Genomic DNA, 11,113 nt, shown 5'->3' with positions numbered 1-11,113 from the left:
CAGGCGTATGTTTCGGGGCATATGTATTTGTCTTCCCTGTAGAAGCTTATCTAGTATTTTCCTGAATGGTTGACATTTGTTTTCTTGGAACAAATTATGTTGATTTTGCTGTACTATTTCCTCTCTTAGACACATTGTCTAAAAATTGTCAAATTTCCTATTTTATGGTGACTTTCCCACAAATTGCGAGCTTCCGTTTCTCCAGAGCAAGACAGGAAGATGCACATTCTTGTGTCCTGAGACACTATAATCAATATCAGTGACTGTGAACAAATAACTAAAGTTCGGTACAACTCCAAAAGGGAAACCAAAAGACTGTCTGATCTTGAATCATAGAAACCAGAGACTGGACTCATGTTTCTCCTGAGTGCTTTGACTATATTTCAAAGTGCTTTGAGTATTTTTTTCTTATATATCATCCCACATCAAGACAGTTCTTGTGACATTGTGCGTGTTTCTTTTGTGTTGATGTCAAAGAATTCTAAATAACAAAAGATTTAGGTTTTTTAAAAATGTAACTGTTTATTTTCTGGGTATCCTTAGTCACGTTTTTCATAGGAAAGACAGAAATAAAATCAGCTGTACAGCAGTCAAATGACTCTCCATAGTGAATATCATTATATGCATGACAGAATATTACATTAGTTAATAAACATGTACATGATTAAAATAGCTGTAGTAATTGTAGCTGCTGCAAATTGCTTCATGTAGTTTGGCCTATTGATTGGAAAAATGACTTTCTAATTCATCATAACTTCATTTTTTGTATCTGTTTTCTTTCTTTAAGTGGTAGATACTCAATTTAAGGAAAGAAAATAAAGAAAACCTGTGATTCTTATTTTCATGGTGTAGATATCTATCTAATGAAAGTCAATTCAAGTGAACAACTAATTTTTTATGAATTACCAAAAAATGGTAATTGGCTGCTAACACAGTATTTGAATTTACACTTCAGCCAATGAATAGTGATATAAAAATCTAAAGTGCTCAGAAACTTTTCCTGGTACTTGATATTACATTTTCTATGCCCTTAGGAGCATGTGCTTTTGATGTAAGTGCTGGAAGTCTTTGATTATTTTCAAAATAGGAACTTGAAATATTTTCCAATTAAGAAATGTGTCACAGTTTGGAATTCTTTGATTAGAAAACATCATTTGGCAACGTACAAGGTGGCGGCTTCTGGCTTGCAGAGGAAGGCGATGTTTTCCTGTAAAGAGGTGGCTCTGGAGATGTCAGTAGATGTTGCTTATGGAAGATGAATATGCAAATTGAGAGTTCAAAAACAAAAGAAATTCTGTGCCTTGGGAATATTTCCTTTGCTGTTTTCTTTCCTCTTTTCTTTCGGCGAGACAGTTGTTAGGAGACTAGGAATATTAATTATTATGATCCACGTATAAAAAAATTCTGAGTAACATCTATTGTGTAAAGGACATTTTCTTTAGATTATAAACTGGTGAAAACGCTGCAGTTTAATGAAAAGGATGATTAGAAGTTGCTCAAATGTATACTTTTACCTTTTTTTTTGTTTTAGCACCATCTTTTCTAATTTTTATAAGGGGATCTGAAGTCTCAACTTTATAAAAGCAGTTCTGAATAATTTATATAGTGAACTGATGGGAACAAAACTGCAATTTCTAACTCAGTGATTTTCCCCTGTTTATTGTGCAAGAGGAGGACAAGAGATATGCGATAAATTAACTGTAAAAAGGAGTGGTCACTTGCTTCCTAGTGAGTATGAAGTAAATCGCAATAGTATTCAATGTGGAATCTGTTTAATGAAAAGTATTAATATGAGCACAATTTGATTACATAGAAAATCCATTGTCGTTTAGCATTTAGTTTACATTTGCAGGTAGAACCTGTTTCACAGCAGAGACAATTGCTGATGTATTTGGAATGCTCTGCTTCCTACACCAGACCTGAAGCCCCTGCCTGGTTGGATGTCTAAAGTGGAGCCTTCTGTTAAAAAAACCCCTCATTTCTTCTACTAAATGTCTTGTGTCTTTTGCATAACGTTGGGGGCTTTATTTGTTTATTTTTCTCCTGTACATGTTAAATACAAAGATTAATTCTCTGCCAAAAAAAAATAATCTACTTTAAACACAACTGACTGTTACAAAAATTAGGAGTTCGGGCAACAGCTATCAGAATGGTGACTGTACTGAGTTGCAGCAGTCTAGATCTGCCTAATGCAAGCTGCTGAGATTTTCCCTGACATGTACGTTAACCAGCAAGCATTTTGCTTTCAGTTTTATCTCTCTGCCACTATACACCTCTAACTTCATCCTATTTGTCGCACAACATTTACTAGAGATAAATATAGTGCGAGTAGACATTGCATTTGCTTTTGATGATACAGTTCAGATCTGACCTTCAGTTCTCCTGTAATCTCATTGCAGAATGTTTCTTGGGCAGAAGTTACCAAATTGTACTAAATTATATGGAGCTGTGGTGGTCTGGAGATAGCAACAAACTAAACAAGTAAGTGCATCCTGCTTTCTTGCAACTTTTTAACCAAAATTCCACCTGGACTATAGAGAACTCCATGTGTAGCTCTGCAGATGTTTTGTAGCACAGCTGGTATTCGCATGAGGCTGTGCATGGCTTGCAAGATGAAAAAATTCTGTTACCTAACGGGTTTTTCCAATCGTAATTTTTTCTAGGTAGTGATTTCTGATGTATATGTCACAGAATCACAGAATGTCAGGGATTGGAAGGCACCTCAAAGGCTCATCCAGTCCAATCCCCCCGCCAGAGCAGGAACACCCAGATAAGGTTACACAGGAGGGTGTCCAGGCGGACACCTCTTGTGTTCCAGCCTAACCCCATTACCCCTTGTCCTATCATTGGTTGTCACCGAGAAGAGCCTGGCTCCATCCTCCTGATACTCACCCTTTACATATCTGTAAACATTAATGAGGTCACCCCTCAGTCTCCTCTTCTCCAGCTCCCTCAGCCTTTCCTCACATGGGAGATGCTCCACTCCCTTCAGCATCTTTGTTGCCCTGTGCTGGACTCTCTCCAGCAGTTCCCTGTCCTTCTGGAACTGAGGGGCCCAGGACTGGACACAATATTCCAGATGCGGTCTCACCCGGGCAGAGTAGAGGGGAAGGAGAACCTTTCTTGACTTACTAACCACCCCACTTCTAATCCACCCCAGGATGCTATTGGCCTTCCTGGCCACAAAGGCCCAGTGCTATCTCATGGTCATGTCCCTGGAACTGGTTTAATCCCTGAATGTAGTCCTCAGAGGGGCCTGAAACTTCACACTAAATTTGTTATTGCTGATAGAAAGGGAGCTGGACCTATGTGCACAGCTGGATGTTGCGACAAGGTGGTAACCTGTGTCCCGTCCCAGGTTTGGAATCAGTGGGAAATGGGACCTTCCAGAAGTTCTTGTGATTTTTCTCTGCTGTGCTTTTATGTTGGCTTGTAGTTCATACTCGAAATATGCATTTGCTACAGGTATGCAGTCACCTAAAATAATTCAACATTGACTGTTAACAGTTTAGTAGTAGATCATGCGGTTGCTTGGAAGCCCTGTGTACTTTTTAAAATACATTCTATTATATTAAGCTATTTGGCTGTCATAGCTGTCTGGTGGATTAGGCATTTCATAAGCAGGAAACATGCTGGAATTATAAGTGCAGGCAACATTAACGTTTATCTTTACATGACAATAAGAAATGTAAAGCTGTTATTATTTAAGGAATCTATATGTTATTTCTAGCATCAGCCTATAGCATCAGAGGAACATAAGGGAAGATGTAACATAGCCCGTGGATGCTTCCAGGTGTTTGTCAACTTTACAGCTAGAAATGTGTAATAATAATGTGATAAAGTTTAATTCTGGAACAGCTGCTAAGTTTTAAGCTGTGATCAGAGCTCACTTGCAGTTGAAAACGTGGTTCTAAGGGAGACGTTTTACAAACTATTTGGAAGGAATTTTTATACTGCAGCCTTCTTATGGCAGGATGTTCTTCAGTAATGACAGAGAAGACCGAGGGATACTTTTCATGTCTGTTTTGCTCAAATAGATGTTTCTGAGCTCCTACCAAACTCAGAATCCAAAGTTTTGTTTACAGGCAGGACTTCAGGCGAAATCTACTATACAGAAAAATAGGGACAAATGATTAAGTCACCATCATTAAGATAACAATTTCAGTGACAGTATTATTGAATAAAGATGGCAGGTTTTGAACTACACTTTTTATAATTTAGCCAGGGCAGATTTCTTGCAATCCAATTCTCACAATGGCAGCTTTTATATTAAATATGGTCAAAACTTTAGACTCCCACAAAGCAAAAGGAAGCCTTTAGCAAGCTAGTAAACCTCAAGCCTGTTAAAATCCATGCTGGACGACACCTTCAGTACAGATTCATTTAGTCTACCTTCTGAATCACCATCCAGACTTTGATTATTGCCTCTTAGAAAGAAATATGTGTAAAAATACATGATATATATCTGTGATCTTAAAAATTTTTCACAGCTCAATAACATTGATTTACACACAAACACTGGTCAAAGAAAAAGGAGGAAAATTGAAGAAGAAAAAGACTCTAGCGGAGGTTTGAACACCAGAGGTCTACTACACAAGCACTTGGCAGCAAGCACCAGGTAGGGCAGTGGTCACAACTGGAGCTTGATAGCTAGCTAGTGACATTTTAGCTCAGGAAGAAGAAAGAGAAATTCACAGGAAGAAGGGAAAGTGTTTTATTTTGCACTGATTTTAATGAGGTAAAATAGTCTGTCATTAGAAAACAACAGGTTGTTTGGTGTGCTAGCTGGAATTGTTGGTCAAGTCTCGAGCAAGTTTTGCAAGATGTGGCTGTGACCTGAGATGGTCTATGCACCAGCCAAAACAACTATTACGATACTATCTGGATCCTTCCAGCACAAGTTTTCCTGGCTTTAGGTGCACCAGCACCCTGACTTCATTATTACATAAATGGCAGAGAAACTCACATCTTTTCCTTGAAAATACTTTCTGAATTAATTGAATCGATTTCAACCACTTTGTGTGTCAAGGTTAAACAGAAAGGTCTAATTTACTCTCAGACATAGGACTATTTGTAAAAGACACTGTTACGAAACACTGTTTTTCAGAGCATTTGTACCTTTGCATGCTACAATCTTCTGCTTATATTGAAAAAAATAATTATCTCCTTTAGATTGCCTTTATATTAACTACTGAATTTGTTAGTTAATAATAGATATAATTCAGTTCTGCCTGATTGGTATACCCATCTTGATGATGCGAGTTATGCCAAGTTTATTGAATTTTTTGGTATTCTCTGGAGACAGCATGCAAAAGAGAGAAAATACACAGCTGGATTATTTAAACTCCTCTGTTATACTTTGGCAATAAATAATTACCTTAATTAAGAAGCTCTTCATGAAACCTTCAAATTAGCGTTATTGATCACAAATATTATGTCTCATAAGTCATTAATTATTAACAAGCTCTTTGCTGATTTAAAGAAGATGAGCTTCTCTCTGAAGCCCCTGAGTACAGCAGACAGATAGACATCTATGCTTAAGAGTATAGATGGTCTAATTATATAGATTGTCCCACCTGACATATTCAAAAGGATCTCTGCTTTAAAGGCTGGACTTCCAAAGAGTTTTAGAAACACCTAAATCTGACTTTTAGCAAACACTGGCACCTTCACTCCTAATGAAAGCCTTGGTGAATTTAAGTTTTGCTAATAAAGACCTCATGACATTTGTTTTTCTCTCTCTCAGTGCACACATGCACCTCAAAACAGAGATATTTCTGGGTCTCTTGGTGTTTATCATCTGCATGAATTCACAGATTAGATCTTCTTCTGATTGTTCTTTCTTTAAGCCTGAGACAGTCGGCATTTTCAGAGCACTGACAGGGCAAACACAAAATGGTTGGGGAAATGTCTGTTGGCTTCTCCACGAGTAATAATATTCATCTGGAGTGTGCGAGTGTAATTCTTTTTAATTTGTTTTCAAAATCTGTACTGAACATAAATCTCGCTCCCATAGGAGGAATTCAGTGGCTCGATTTTAGCTATTGAGTAGATTTTAGCTGTTCAGCACTGACTCCCTCTCAGTCTCCTTCCTGTTCAAGTTTTCTCAATAGATTAACTGTCGAGGGTTAAGATTGCGGGGTGACAATAAAACCCTGGCAGATGTATTGTTAACCCCCTCTCCCCCCCACACACTTCCCCCTCCCTCTCCCCCCTTTTCACTAAGGAGAGGCGATTGGGAGGAAAAGAAGCACAGAGTGAAGAGAGTTGGAAAAAATTAAAGATGTTTTACTAATGCTACTAATAAGAATAGAGAAAATAATACAAAATATACAAAACCAATCTTGAAAGTCTCAGCAACTGCAGAGCCGGCACCTGAAGTCCTGGATTAGACTCTGCAGCCAACTGGAGCTGGATTCAGTCTCTCACTAGGCCTCAGTTCGCAGGGACGACTAGCAAGGTCCTCTCCTAATGTCGGCCATAAGCAGAAGGGAAAAGGGCAAAAGGCCACACGAGATCCTCGTGATCTCCCACTTTTATATGAAGTATTCACGTGAATGGAATGTTATACACAGTTGGTCAGTTTCTTGCTCACTTGCTTCTCGTTGCCCCTCTTGCGAGATGTCCATCTGTGCTTATCAATAAGTTTGCATTCCATTGCTAGGTTTACCAAAACATGTGTCTGGTTCTCCAGGAAAATGCAGTTAATATGAAGGCTTTAGCTGACAGGCAAAATTCACTAAGAGAGAAACTTGTTTTAGCAAAACCAGGACATTAACATATTCATTTTAAGACAGACTATTTCAGATTTCCCAAATCAATTACTTATAATCAGACTTCTAAAGTAATTATTAATCTATTTCTGATTATGAGTTAATTTCTGCTGGAAATAGCGAGTGATAAAGATTGAGAAAAAGATTTATTACTGTGAAATCTCAAGTTGAAGAATGTTCGGATTTGGATCTAATGTCCATAACTTTCACAGATTTTTGAGGGAATTAGATTTTAACACACATTAAGTGTGAAAATTTCACTCCTACATACAGTATCAGTGTGTTAGTGAAAATTCCTTGGAAATTCCTGACACTGTATCACCAGGTGATGTAAACCAGTACAGCTATATTGTTTTAGTGGAGTTATAGATGCCACAGACCAACTGAATATCCCTTTAACTCTTTTCAGGAAGTCTAAATTGAGATGAAGGAAGTATTTTGGTGTTTATGCACTTACTGACTGGTTCTAGTAGTCATTTCATTTGGAAAAAAAGAAAGGAAATAAAAGCTTGGGCACAAATGTTACTATATTGGATTGTGCTGCAACTGCAAACACTCAATAAAAAGGAAATGGGTGCATTACAGCACTTTATTTCACACTTAATCTTCTAGTGCTAACAACTTTGTACAAAATGAAGTTCTAAAGTTCCATCGGGATAGAAGAATCAAAATCTTAGCACATTCAGCTAGTTGAAAGAGTTAAAAGCAGATAGAACTATGTTTTCTGCAGTAGTTACTAAGTCTGTAAAATTAACTTCTGAAGGAGTCTTAAAAAAACAGACGTTATTGTGGACATTAATTTTGTTAAATGAAACACAAACCACTAGTAAATTGTGCTCAGGCAAATTGGTATGTAGAGGACATGCACAATCATATCTCTTTCCTTGTCCTACTAACTGCATCACTCCACACTGCCATCACTGCGTGAAACCATCACGGAATGTGTGAGATTGTGGGCTTTTTGAAGTGCATATTACTTGTTTTTTTTCAAATTCTCTTTTCAGAGCCTTTAGGGTGCCTGGGTTATGTTTTTTAGCCTCTCTCTTCAGCAACAGAGAATTGAGTTGCTGTAACCAATAATGAAAAACTGTAAAAATAACACATGAATAACCTTTGAAGAAGTCTGCCACTGAATTAGATGCCAGATTCAAGATGGGTGTATTTAATAAAACAGCAGTGCTAGTCAGGATTTCTGAGTCTCATTCCAATCCAATGAAGTTTGTTTAAAGAAAGAGGAATTCTGTTTATCTTCCAGTTAATCAGATGGACTGTTTTCCCTTCATTTTCTCCATTAATCAGTCTCTGATTTCTTCATGGCTAACTTGCAATGCAGAGGTTTTTCGTGTCGGTAAACAAAGTAATGAATGAAACAAATAAAAGAAACCTTAGGCTGCTGATCTGGGTTATTTCACTATCCCCTCGGATAAGCCTTCTGGTTCATTACAGAGTCTTTGTTGAATTTCTAGACCTTTTAAATTCAGAGCAGTGTACACATCTCTGTTCATTTGGAAGGAATCGTGCTTGATTTGGTTATTTCACATGGTAATGTATATCACTTGATAATTTTCCTTAGCTTTCACAGATTACATATTACCTTGCATTTATGTTTGATTTGCTGGCACGCATCAATATTCAGGAGTTTGTGGATTAAATATAAATAGTGTGCCTGCTTGCGAGTCCAATTCCAGTGAATTAATAGCCAAGTGTGAATTACAACAATCACTCCCTAGGAAGGTTAAAAATATGTGTGAGGTGGAGAAGCAGAAATTTTCACCGTATATGATGTTTTCGGAGAGATTTCCCCATAGGTCACCAGCCTTTTCAGATAAGCTGGCACATACAGCCAGTCGAATTTTCAAAAGCTCGGAAGCAGATTTGACTATGCCTGTACCACAATCCAGAAGCAGAACTTCAACTCCGCTCTATATAATTCAACCAGCTCTAAATAAAATGCAAAGATATAGTGGTATGAGAGTGACAGCACATCGCTTCATTGCAGACTGACTGAAAACACCTCTTGGATGCCAGAAAAATATCTGGCTAAATAACCTACAGGGAAAACGCTGCATTCTGCCCGCTCTTCTCTCAGGAGATGAGTTAGGTTAAAACTAGTTTTTCTGTCAGTAGGTGCGCTCTCGAGGGAACCAGCAACAGAACATTAGACTTATGCTTCAGTGTTCTTAGCCTATAGGCAAGGATCCAGCTGGAATTAATTGGCAGCTGCCCAGAGCGGAGGGTAGGACTGTACTGAACCGCAGCCACTGGGGATCAAAGCTTGTTGATGGTGAAGTATTAGTGCAACCGTTGTACTAGTCATTCCCAGCTGGTGTAACAACAGTGTGGTTTTATAAGTAAATAATGCCGTGTAGGAAAGAAATGTGTTGTCTTATTGCTTGTATTTGAAATGGTAGGGAATGGACAGATATTTACTGGAGCAGGAAAACAGGTGCACTACATGACATTTAGGGTATTTTTCCCTTTGAAAAACTGAGTTCTACTGAATATTGGTGAGTTCCTGCAGAAAAGAAAACAATATACTTCGAACAGGGCCGCTGACATCCTTTGCATGGTTGCTTATAACAGACCCCATGTTTCCCACAGTGCCGCAGACTTGTACTGCAGAACAATCTTCCCTCACAGGTTCACAGAGCTGTACTTGCCTGTGGGCTCCTTTTAATGTGGGGGAAAGATTGTGTTCACATCGTGCTCGATTCAGTAGTGCCAGGGATTATGTCTAGCCTGCAGAGCAGCTGAATTCTAGGATGCACTTCTTGAGCGTGGAGCATTGTGTGGTTTGGGTTTCTTCCCCCCAGAAATTGCTCCTGGGCTTATTCTGACATGCGTTGTCACTCAGGCTTGTGTGGGAAATGCCTTAGGACCCCCTGGCTTAGGCGTAGCTGGCGGCTTAACAAAGCTCTGCAGGGCTGTCATCTCAGCGCTCCTCTTGGCATCTGCAGTATCTGTGCCACGCTATTCACATTTCTGCTTCTCATGTCACTTTGTCTGTGTCGCCTGAGCGCTACCGATGCTGTAACACACACGGCCAGCTGCTGCGCATTATTTCTGCACATGAATCTCTCTGCCAGATTGAGTTTAAAATATTAATCTACAACTTTGTGATGGCCTTTCTAGGTGATATCCACAGCTTGCAGGACTCATTTAGGACCTTTTTTTTCCAAAGCTGCCCTCTTTGTAGGTCAGAGAGGAAAATATCTTCACACAATTAAGTCAGACAATTCAAATTCCTTTTTTCCTTTTCTTTGTTAATCTCTCCAATAGTTATTATTTGGATATCATCTCTCTTTCACTATATATTTATTTTTTTTAAATTTAAGGTGAGGCAGCACTGGTGTACCCAGCTCAAGTTTTTGATCCTTGGGTGCTTAGGGCAGGTTGTTCCAAGCTTTGTAAGCGATGGACTGCAACCTCTACAGAAGTATCGCTGTAAATTATTAAGGGCTGCTGGTTTTGTATGTTATGCCTTACAGCTTTGGAAGAACGTTTTTATCAGAAATACAGAAAGCTAACGTTAAACCTTCTAAAGGTTATCTGAATGCACTGCAAGGAGTAACTTTAGCTTTGCCCTTTGCTTCAGTGGAATGCGATGTTTTGGCAATAAAATTCTATTCTCCTGTCGTGCTTTTTGCCACAATCGCAAAACTGCTTTAGTTAATCAATTTTATTCACACTGACTTTTAGTCAGCTTGATTGTTGTTAGAAGTAAATAAGCTGATCAACAGCAAGTCTCTCCTCCTACAATCTGGTCATATTCACTTTGCCTGGCAAAAAGGTAACATTTTAAAATAGCTCAGTAATTCAACCTACATTTTTTTTACAGTCAAGATGAGATAAATAGAAATGCGTGGTATATTTATGCATCCATACCCATCAAAGTAAATGAAAAGACTCCAGATCTCCAGATACTATGTGAAGTCCTAAGTTCAGTCCGCCAGAGAGCAGTAAATCCATCGCACACAGTTTTGTAGGCCACTGGAGAACTCTTGCCACACTTTGACACCACTGGTATGTCTGGTAGCAAACAAACCAGAGAGGAAAGTTATCTTGATTTTTCCATCTTAGTTCCCAAAGCACTGTGCAATTAACAGCTCTTTCTTCTTCTTCCTTCTTTTTTAATGAAGTAATTTTCAAGTCAGGTCAAAGCAGATGAATATGGATATAAATGGGCTCTTTAATTACAAACAACACTATAGCTTTTGCATAAAATACCTTGTAACATTTGAATTTGTTATTCGCAAGTGTAAGATAAACGGTTGTGCACTTAAAGTGTCACTTAGAAAGCCACCACTGTCAAAAGACGTGAGTCAGAGCATGAACTGCCT

This window comes from Columba livia, chromosome 9 (genome assembly GCF_036013475.1).
Source record: "Columba livia isolate bColLiv1 breed racing homer chromosome 9, bColLiv1.pat.W.v2, whole genome shotgun sequence".
Lineage (NCBI taxonomy): Eukaryota > Metazoa > Chordata > Aves > Columbiformes > Columbidae > Columba > Columba livia.
The sequence above is the reverse complement of the archived record's forward strand: the minus strand, read 5'-3'. Positions refer to the sequence as shown.